This window comes from Zeugodacus cucurbitae, chromosome 5 (assembly GCF_028554725.1).
Source record: "Zeugodacus cucurbitae isolate PBARC_wt_2022May chromosome 5, idZeuCucr1.2, whole genome shotgun sequence".
NCBI classification, from domain to species: domain Eukaryota; kingdom Metazoa; phylum Arthropoda; class Insecta; order Diptera; family Tephritidae; genus Zeugodacus; species Zeugodacus cucurbitae.
Genome location: NC_071670.1, coordinates 13,346,825 through 13,359,001, shown reverse-complemented (window position 1 = coordinate 13,359,001; position 12,177 = coordinate 13,346,825). Strand labels below are relative to the sequence as shown.

At 31.7% G+C, this 12,177-nt stretch overlaps 1 pseudogene; it reads right to left on the bottom strand.

Annotated features, from left to right (window-relative positions):
• LOC128921944 (uncharacterized) overlaps positions 1-10,909 on the bottom strand; it is a 91,317-nt pseudogene extending 80,408 nt beyond the window's left edge.
• Positions 10,910-12,177: the final 1,268 nt, after the last annotated feature.

Here is a 12,177-nt window from a genome sequence, read left to right as displayed (position 1 = left end):
ATTAAAAACTGGGAAAATTCTGTGAATTATAAAAATATGTAATGATAAGGCAACAAGTATTATATAAAATTAGATATTTTACATGATAAAAAGTAAAAGCGATTATTTCAAATAAATAAACAAAATGTATGGAATCATATAAACTGTTTTACTAATTGGCCATTATCGACAGGAGCTCAGACAAATTATAAAAAAAATATTTATCAAAAATATAAATATAAAATATAAAAGAAATTATTATTATTATTAATAATTAAAGAATAAAAATTATTTAAATAAATATTTTTTTTAATCTAAAATAATTGTTTGTTTCAAAAAATAACCAATGTTATAATTATGTTTCCGAAAAAAAGCAAATATAGTATATCAGAATTTATAATTTAAATAAAATAGAAATAAATAGTTCAATTACTAATACTATTAAAATAATAAAAAACATAAACTAAATAAGTAAAACTTCAAAAAAAAAATGAATTATAGGCAATAAAAAATAAAAGTAATAATTTCTACATTAAAAGCATTTCCATCCGCAAACCATATGTTGACATCGACGCACACATACTATTCAATAAGGCGACAATAAATATTACCCACTAATCATTTAATGCTTCTTCTCCAATTGATCAATGCAATTTATCAGTTTTTCTTCTTCAAGTGCAGTCAATTTAACAATGCAACGCCATAAACCATGCAATAACCGAAACACATTTATTGTCCACAAAATGGAGCACAACAAAAACCGCAGAAGCTTATTATTGAAGAAGTGAATGAAGTGAAAGAGAATCAGCGCAGCGGTGCTAGTTATAAGAATATATTTTGTGCTATAAATTGCAACAATGTAAGCTGTTGTTATTGTTGTACAGTATCAAGTATGGCTCGCGGCAAAAGCACTTAAATAAGATGATGCTCAAAGTGGAACAAGCACTTGTCGTAGTGACAGCTGTGAGAAATTAAGTGTTCAAGGCGAAACTACAAAGATGAAAAAGTGGCAAATAATGAGAAAAATTATGATATTATTGCATAACACTTCAATAAAGGGAGGAAGAGAAAATAGTAAGAAGACATTATCAATGCGGTGGAGCTTTCTGCGGTTGAACTCTCATGTGTGGACTGAACTGAAAAGTATTTTGGACGTAATGGTTTGGTCGGATATTTCAGTCAGCTTCAAATCAATTAATAAGTTTAAAAATGAAATAAAATTTGAAAAATAACTCTTATATAGTCAAGGAAAGTTTCGCAACTCATGTTTAAAGCGAAGTTGAAGGTTAACTAAGTGTAAGAAAACATTTTTAGTCTCATTAAATCGGAAGAAAATATCAAAATCTCGTAATAATAAAATTCCGACGTAGTGCCGAAAGAATCACGTATCAGATTTGTTAAATAATATTTGAAAACGACTAAATTGTTTTCAAACTAATTTCATTAAATATAAACAGAACAAATAATAAATTCAAAATGCCGGTATTGTACCGAAATGAATTATAAATTAAACATGAAACATGAAAATGGCTAAAAATCGTTAAAATATTTCCAAGAAAACGTTCTAAAAATGTGGGAGTTATAAAATTTCAAAATCATGAAACAGTCACTAAATAACACCGTGACAAAATTATTAAGTTGTGGAAAGGTTAATATTTCCAAACCCGTTGTAGTCTCGAAATAAAACCGTAATATGACCAGAGGTTGATGAAAAGCATTGAAAAATAATTATCAAATAAATCTCCTAAAATGTGGATAAAATTACAAAATCCAAAACAATACTGAAAATCCCGAAATTATGAACTATCCACTCTTTTTGCACGTCACAACTTTCGTCCTTAGTTATATATGTATATTATTCAAGAAGTCCACTCATGTCGTCCTCAACATTTCCATCCTCTACTTAACTGTGAAAAAAGTTTTCATATCCAAACACCCAAAGGATAATTAATGCATAATTTGCGCGCCATTAGACCATAACTTTCTGAGTGTCTAGGGAAGAAGAAGGAAAAGAAAAACAAATTAACTAAGAAATTTGTGCCGAAGTGATAATTTAATTAACATTTATAGCAATATAAATGTATTTACTTAAATGGATATACATAGGTAGGGAAAAGGCCAAATATATTTATATCAGACAAGTGAGAGTCAAAGCTTAAGTGAACAGTGAGAAAGAAAGTTAACGAAAAAACTATAATTGTTTTACGAAATTGCGTTTTCTTAAGATTTTCTTTATCACTCCTCCTCTTTCCTCAATCTGCTTTTTATACTTTTGTAACCTTCGTTCACACAAAACCAAAAGCAATAAAGACGTAATTTTTGCTTCCTCCGTTTATCACCATGTACAACAACCGCCATCATCAATTCACCGCAATCCTTTGCGCTCTTTCTTTCTGCCTTCCATCCTGCCAATGACGTTAACAAGCTAATTAAATAAAATAAAATATTTTTCTCACACAATTCACAAATTAACAAGCCTGTGTACTTGCCAGCCAGTAGAGGGACTCGACTCAGCTCAGCGCCGCTCAATTCAATTCAATTCAATTCCATGCAACCGTTGTCTCTTCTTGTGTCTGACACGACCTCCTTGTATATTTTTATGCGCCGCATGTCGTTTAACCCGTTTTCATCCATTCCTTTAGCCACACGGCGCGAATTCATCTTATCACTTAATTGTCTGTACCATTTATCTTCGGCATGCTTTTGACTTTCCTTTTGTTCTAACACAATCCTTTGGAGAGCATTCATTGACACTAAAAAATTACCCCACCCGTGACTAATAAGTACATCATAGATATAAATATACATTTGTGCCCGCCTTGCTCACGAAAATAAAAAACTTTTCAAGTGTTTTGATTTGCTTCGGCTTTGTTTTGGGTTCAAAATGCGCGTCTATTAAGAATTTTCTGCATCATCCCACACATTTTTCATACATTTTCGCTTTGTCTCCCATAATTTACAAGTCACTGGACTTTGCACTCAGCGCTTTGTGTGTAAATTTTCACTTCACTGCCTGCTTATAAGCCTTTTTGTTTGTACTCATACCTTTCTTGGTCCGATTATATGTTCGCTAGAACTTTCACTGGATTTGGTCCTTCATTTGCAGCCTCTGCGGTAAAGCCTACGCACCGCTTTCGTCGTCAATTCTTCTACTCCTAGATTCATTTCCCTTCGATTTTAGCTGCTTACCTTCCCTTTACGCGTTCCCACTACATATATCTGCTCACGTTGCTGCTTTGGCTCTGGATTAACGATTTCTACTTCGTTAAGCCACTCGTGTATATAGTACATCTGCTAAAACAATTTTTCTCTCCACTCGCTTTGACTCCTTCTTATCTCTCTCTTCCTTAACTGTTTTGTCCCTTCATTGGCAGACTCTGGTTCGGTAGACTTCGCTTTTATATGGCCTGGTAACCGCTCTAATCCACTCACCCTCACTTCCTTTAACCCATCTCTTATTTATGTTATTATAATAACTGTAACGGCTCGTCTCGATTTCCGTGAATTTCACAGCCCTGTACGCTACTGGCATTTATAATCGCATTTCCTTGCATTTATTATACCCTCGGCCAGTTACCGTGAATTCTGCAAATTTGTCAATAATTTTGCATCGTCTTTCGGTATTTGGCCGGCCAACATGCTCCTAATCAAGGCAAGAATTTGACATCCCTTACTGTGTTTACTCTCAGGGACCACCTAATACTTAAATAGAGACAGTAGTAATCACGGTGTGCAAACTCACAAACAATTCGATAGCCTAACAGACTCTTTACAGACTGTTTCCACAATAGTCGGTTCTACGTAAGCGGAACAGATCTTGATACTTATGCGGCAATTATGTCAATACGGCACTACTTTCTCATAAGGCAGGATGGAAACCTTATATAGCAACACAGTTATCACATTCATGCCATCAAAACCTTAGCGCAACCTTCAGTGGAAACGACATATAGACATTAACTTTGTCACTAAGAAAAACGATCGTTATTGTAATCTTCATCTTTCTCCTTTGTCAATCAACTTCAACCAATGTTCTTTTAAATTAACTCAAATCGACTCTTCGCTTAGCTTCCAATCCTTAATTTAGTACTTTAAAACTAACTGCATTAGGGTTAATTACTTTAAAAGATTAATTGGTATACTTGTATCAAAGAACCTTACCATCTGGTGTACTATTCAAATTTAATTTTTCTGATTTTTGTATATCGATTTTTGTATCGCTACTACAACCCTGTGTAGACTTCACTCAGCACGTTATTTACATTCGTTCCATCATATTCACACTCTCTGTTGTTACAGCATTTGTAGTCATTAAAAAGTTGTTAGTTTTAATTTTTTTTCGATTTCGTATTTCATCGCTTAACTGTACGTACATTGATTATGCCAGTATACCGAGAGCTCTAAAATGCTCGGACAGGAAAGGAAATGATTCCGTATGAGAAACTCAACAGATTCGAAGGGTTGAGAAGGAAAATGAACGGACTTCTGAAAATATAAGCTCAACTAGACTTTCAGTGTTAATTAAAAGCTCGTCGAATCCTATAAATTTCTTAGAAGCCTTCATTCAAGAATAATCTCAGTAGAATACTGAAATTGATCAGAAAGAAGGAGAATTAATGAAAGATAGGGATTTTATCTACTTCACGTCATAAGTTCACAGAAAATATTTGCATTCATTTTTGTCGATGTATAGCATATTGGGGTCTTTCCTGCACAAAAAAAGGAAGCCTACACCATTATGGAATCTCCGGCGTGTACTAGTACCAATTGCTTGAGTTCGATTAACCTCTCTATATGACTAACAAACTTATTACTTGACTACACCTGAGTTAGTAAATTAGCTCGAAGATAGCCCACGAAATCGAAAATGCTAGAAAGGTGATAAAATATTGATCTGGAAGGAAAATGGTACTTCGAAGCAACTCGAGTGGATTTACAAAAGATTCGTTGAAGTTATTGTTTAATCGTCCAAGCATATTTTTTACAATATTTAGGCTGAGAATTGAGAGATTGCTTCCACTAAAAGTACTGTGAAGTGTTGAATAAATTTGGAAATATTATTTCGAGTTTGTTGCTTCAAAAGGATGTACATAGAAAAGGTCTTATTAGAAGGATATCAAAAAAATTGTTAACCTCTCAGTTTGTTATGAGCTGAGTTCGATCTAAAACTGCAATTCTTCAACAAATCGAAAGCTTCATTAGTTGCACTTAAAAGTTTTGTTTCTATTGTTGGTGTAACTCTAATATGATCTTGTGATAGGAATTCTGACTATGACGTCTCAATTAGATTCATTATTTGGAGAAATTATATCGTTTTCCACTTCTGTCTCATTCTTGGGGTTATAATTACTGGATATATTTAGTACATGGCTTTTCGCATTTCGAAAGCTTCGATACACGGAAGCCAGCAAAATTTGGCTGATTATGATTAATCACGCAGCTGATTTGCGGAGGAGAAGTTCTTCACGCATATACACGAGGAGCAAAGTTATAGTTTAAAGCGAAATAAAACGAAAGCTTTAGTGCGCTGCCAATTACGACCGCACGTACTGCCCTCACAGCATGCACAGAGCGAGTATGTACAGCATGCGGATTATAATCTTTGTATTTTCATGTAAATGTGTGTGTCTGTTGTAGTTGAGATCCATTTTAAGTGGGTGAAGAAATTAATAAAATTCAATAATGTTGCCTCATAAGTCTGTTTTTAGACGAGCAAATCCATTTTGCTTTCATAAATATTATTGAATTTTAAATGAAGCTTTTGTATCGCAAATCATTTTTTATCAAAAATAACTTTCTGTCGCTGACTCGCCTATAAGTTTGAGCATTAAAGAGCATATTTAATGGCGTTCAGGGAAAAAGTGAACTTAATGTATGCAATTGGGTATTGAAAAGCGTTAGTAAAAGGAGTATGGGTTTAGGGCAATTAAAATAACTGTGATACATTTATTACTTATAATTTATTATAAAAAAATAATAAAGTGAGCTAAAATTGAGTGGAAAATTAAAGCAAAAGATCAAATTTTAAAATTAATACTAAGGCTGCGTACATATTGGAGCAGCAAGCAAGACAATACGTAATCTGAAGTGGAAGCTCAGACAAAATTGCATATTTTAGAATAAGAATGGGCACATAGCGGATTAACAAATAAGACAAAGAACAATATCGAGAGAAAAGAAAAATTAAATTGTTAAATTAGCACTAAGGCTAGAGACAAAGTAAAATAACAATAAATCTATATACTATATATATATAAGTTCAGTAGCATATATAAGTTCAGAGCAGAATAATTCAATTGAACGAATTGTTACTTTCTGAATATTGATTATGCTTTTCTGTTCTTCATACGCTCATCTTTGCTTTTCGCATCAATCCACTGTGTACAATACCTTCGAGATGTTCATTTGGAACGGTTAGTAAACACTTTTACAAGATTTCAATGAAATGTCTAGAGAAACGTGCATAAGGGTATGTTTAAAATAATTCTAGACCTAATTAAATATACGAAATGACTAGAAATTTTAAACTTAGCTTTCCAACGAAGAATTTATTAAATATAATTATCGATGTACTGATTTCTATAAAATATAATATATAAGTGTCAGTGCGGTTATATATTTTATGCTCAGTGCTCAGTTAAGCTTTCCCGATTTCCATATTTTACTACAATTAACCATCTAAGTTATGAATATCTTAATAATATAGGACTAGAATGATGATACAAATAGCTTTTTCAGAGATATGTATGAAGTCAGTACGAAGGGCGCCATATATCATATTATATGGTAGTTAGTAGTTAGGCCAGTATTTAGAATTGTAAATTGCAGGTGATAACCTTTTCATCGCAAAAATATATATAATTGAAAGGTCCACGAGTAATTTCTAGGACGCTCAAATGGAATATTTTAGAGTCTTAATTAAGTCACCCTAGAAAACCTTCTATCGAGTATTATCTGAAAATAAATTTAGACACATTTTGGAGCATGGTTGCCACATATCGTTAAAATACTGCAAATGTGCTTTCAAAGTAAGAGGCTTAATAAAGTTTTTGATTAAAGCATTTAGGACAATTAATTCATAAATAAATAGAAACAGAGTTGTCATTCATTGAAAAATCATAAAATGTTTAAAATGATTAGAAACGTATAGCTTCAAGGTCATCGAAATAGTATTGGTGACTGCCAATAGATTTAAACAAATTTTGCCAGATGCCAAAGACGTAAGACAACTTTTTCTTACTATCCTCATGTATATTCTAATGTATTGTATGAATATACGAGTATATTTATGAATGTAATTCCTCAGAAATTGATTGCTGACTCTCCATTAACTAAATTTAGCCAACCATTTGTTGAGTTTATGTTAATTTTCCAGCATTTTTGGCTTTATGACATTAGCAGCTATTAATTTCTACTCATGAAAATATTGCTAACGCCGAGGGGATTAGGCGACTTAAGCTCAAAGCCAACGTTTTAGCAAATAATTAGTACAAATGTTTGCCGACAGTGTGGCGTAGTTTGTATAAATTTAGAATTGGCTTCATAAATGATATATGTATGTAGATATACAAATATAATCATTTAAACATGAATAAACCTGTATGTAAATATTGTTTATGTATAAGTATAATATATCACAAATAAACGCATAAACGGTACTAAAATCACTATTTATTGGCTATTGAAGCTAATTTAGGATGGCGAATTATGTGTGTGATAGTAAATTTCAGAGTGTATATCAATTTCTATCAAGGGAATAATATTGCTAGTACCGTTGTCTACTAGAGATTTAATAATTTAAAACCAAATCATAACCCTTTGTATACATATACATATACATATAGAATACATTTTCATTAAAACCAATCTGAATTTCATAAAATTTTAAATGCGAAATTCTTCAAATATTTGCTGAAATATGCTAAAAATATGTTTTTTTGTGCTTCGCTGTTTAAATCACGCCATGTTTACCTACATACATACATTCTATAGTTTATAATTTCTTTTTATATTTTTTTGTCGCATTCTACTCTCTACTTCACCACAATAATGGCGTAATTGCCTTTTTATTGCTCAACTATATTATTTTATTTCACCGAATTGCCAAGCAGTAGATGATTGCGTACTAATTAAATAATTTCATTAATTAAATGACAGCAGCACTAAGCAATGAAGCAATTATATAAAAACTGAAATTTAATATGACTGCTATGTATTTTTTGCTATTAATTATAATTATACTAGTATTTCATTTTTTTTCAAGATTTTAGTGAATAGTCTAGGTATTAAACTTTAATTAAGCAATTAAATCTTAGTTAATGCTAAATTTAATAAGAAAACACATTGGAATTTCGTATGCAAACTAAAACACATAATTTGCTAATATCATTGTAGGTATGTGACATTGGTAAATGCGGCTGAATGTAGGCAAGGTTTCACTGTCATTGTTTAATTGCAATTGAGATTGAAAACCAAATATATGTAGACTCCTATGTACACAGTGTGATTTACGACATTTCAGCATAAGTAGTACTGAATAGGCTTGTTAATTTGAGAGAATTTAAATTATATTTTAGAAAAATATTAATTTTCTAACAATTAAATACTACTTTCTTTTTGCCCAGATTTTACATACTTTCGGGTTTGCTATGGCTGTGATTATTAAACAATAGAGTAACGATTTTAATATCGATTTAGGTATGTGACTTCGCTAAATTTGGCCTAAATGTAGGCAATGTAACAGTAACACATATAAGTGAGTTAGTATAATAAATTTTAATAAAAAGTCAATCAAAATGTTAGCTTCTTTTTAAGAAATGTTGATATGTCGTACCCGAAAATGTTAAGCCACATAATTTGTCAGGGTTCAAACAAGGCGAAGTTTTTTTTTTTTTGCATAATGAATATAACCGAAATCTGGTCATACAAAATGTTGGCCATATATTAAACAGTGGATATATCTAACTTTTTATAAAAACCTACTTGCCACGTTTTTGATTATTTTAGGTATTCAACTTCGCTAAATGAACCCTAAATGTAGGCAATGTTTTATTGTTTAAAAGTTTTTGGGCTGTCAATTGAAATTATTTGAACTAAAAAATTTCAAAATATAATATTTTGATTAAAAAGATAGGAAAAAGATGATTTATGAAATTCATAAGTGTAATATCATATTTTTTGGAGGCGAACAATATCATATATCTTTTGAAATTCGGCCTCAATAGTAAAATTTTAAATTTTGTATTATTTCCTGTATTATGTTCGATTTATGGAAGGAAATTTGTATGAAATTTACCTTCTATTGCCAATTCAATAGTTCGAGTTATGGACATCTTCGAGTTAAGGAAGTTTCGGTTATAGAAGTTCCACTGTATATTTGAAATTAACGCTTTTAATGTTCTGCTATTGTACCAAAAATGTATGTAATTATATTACACAGTATGTTTAGCGCAAGCACCATGCTACACAACCAAACTGTAATTTTAATATCAAATATAATTACTATGCGCCCCACAACAACCTTATGCATTAATATAAATACTTTTACTGATTCTCCATTTAAAATATATTTTTTATCAGTTTTTTTGTATTTCCTTTATCAATTTGCGCGCACCTGTGTGTTCTTGTCCTTGCATTTATTTTCACTGACGCTACTTAATGTCAACCAAGGTTAATCCACTCAGACGGCGAACTATAGTCGCATGCCTGTAAACAATTTACTTTTAAATTTTGCGAGTCAACGCGGATAAAAAAGGCACAACGCGAAATTGAGGTGAAGTTAAATGAAAAAAGGTTCTTTCCGCTATAAATCTTCTACATACAATATACATATTCTTAATGTAATATATCTATGTAGACTTAGATAATATATACACAAAATAAAGCCACTCACGCAGATAAGTTTATTAAAACGTATCACTTGGCTTAGACAAAGCAGTCATTTGTCTTTTCTTGACGGTTACACATATGTACTCGTAATATATATAAATATGTACATATGTACATAACGATTTCCCCCAACTTGTATAAACAACAACGTGCAGTCAGGCGGCAGGCCAACATACACACTTTCAATTTTGTATGTATATACAGAGCTTGAGCACTTTGTAAATATATATTTTTCATATTTATATACACACAACATGGTTTAAATATTTATCAAATACAGTTATGTTTATATGTGTGTCTCGTGCTATACATAGTCATTTTTTATTGCATTCTCTCTCATTTGCCACACTTTCACACTCACCTGTCATGTGGCGCTTTATCCTTTTCTCCTTCATGTTGCGTATCCGCCAGCGCGACTGTCGTTTCGCTGTCATTTTTCTTATCCTTTGGCTTGGTGTTGTTGCTGTCGCCGCCGGCAGTTGTGCTGTGGCGTTGTGCGTTGTTGTTGTGACTGCTGGCAATTTCGGTGCTGTCGCCACTGCTGACGGCGTGTTTATCCTTGTTCTCGGTCATGCTGTCGATTGCTAGACGATTAAACTGTTTGTTGTTATTGTTGTTTCGTATAAAATTTGTTTTTTGTATTTTTTATGCACCTATTTTTATTTAATTACGTTTAATCCACACTTTCCGCACTTGCACAAATTAGCTTCATTTAATTAGTTGGCGCTGTTGCGCTTAAATAATCACTTGAATAATTTGCAATCACTCTTTGAACTGGTATTACAGGTGTATGCTGTGGCCTATAGCCAATATAGATAACACTCAATCACTTTTTGTAGTTTTTATGCCTTCGCAGCTGTTGGTAATTTATCATATGTATACCGCTGGTTGGGTGGGGCGTATGAGCAACGCATTTCAATGCATTTGAAAGGTTTTCAGAAATTTTAGCTCACATTATTCTTTATTAATTATATAGTGATTTATTATTTTTCTCAAAGACGATGTATCACTTGTTAGTCGAATTTCAAAAGTCTGCCTTTGAATGCCTGTAAAAAAATATAATAATAAAATGTTAAATTTTTTTGTAGAATTTTTCGACATTTATTTGTTTCTTTTTATCTTTTCTATAACTCCAATCTATGCTTCTAATTAAGTAGTTCGAAAAAATTAAGTGCAATATCTTTTCATCGAATTATTAAATAATTATTTATTAAAATATTTTAATTTATCAAATAAAAATATCAAATAAATTAATTGTTTAAAGTACACTTTTCTGCTTTTACTCCTTCCCACAATCAGAGTGATTGCTACCCACTCACTACCCACTCTCAATTACTAATTTATTTCGCGCTGTGTAAAAGGTCACACCTTTTGTAAATAATTGTTCTCTTTCTTTTAACCGCTTCACCTCAGGCATTTGCACTGTCTGTGCGCCACACAAAGTTCACGTCTACAAAAGTTTATAAAAGTATTTGCTTTTAATTCATTTGTTAAGACTTCAACGGAATACATTTCATTACATGCTATGCTTTAGACAAGAATTTTTAAATGAAGGACAAGATGGTGTTGTGTGTTTAAAGATAAAATATTTCAAGAGAAGTCATTGCTTCTGCTCACGTCGAATACCATAAAAGCCGTCCGAATAGTTTTTTTGTGGTTTGTTATCAATATTGATTTACCACCACATTCGACCTGGATAACGGAATACGGAGTGAAATACCATGTAACTAATAATTACAGATAAAAGACAATACTTTAAGCAAGATCCTTTTTAATCCAACCCAGTACTAAACATAATATACAAAAAGTCTTGAGATCGATTGACAAATTATTTTTGATTTCTGCTAGTAAATCCCTAGTCCTAGAGATGTTCACAAATTCTCAATCTTCGTCTGGGAAGAATTATATAGCAAGATACCAATAGCTTCCTAAAATTAACGCCACGGTAATCGATTCTTGAGAACTTTTTATTCCTAAATAACGATCCATAAACTATGATTTTAAAGTTTATCTATCGCACGGTTTCCGACCATATTTTTCATAATTGACTTTTCTCCTGCAACGTAGAATTGAATTCAGTTTGTGTCTTCAAATAGAGACTTTGAGGGTTCAAAAGGTACCCAGAAAGCTAATATATGTTTTCAACGTTGTAAACCGCAAATCGTCCTATTGTCTATATAAGTTGCAATAAAAAAATTTCATTTAATTGACACTCATGCTTGAAATTCTCAAGAAGTTTATATCAAAAAGGTTTTTCAAATCTACAAATTTGTATATTATATTAACCTTTTCGATAACAGTGAAAATTAA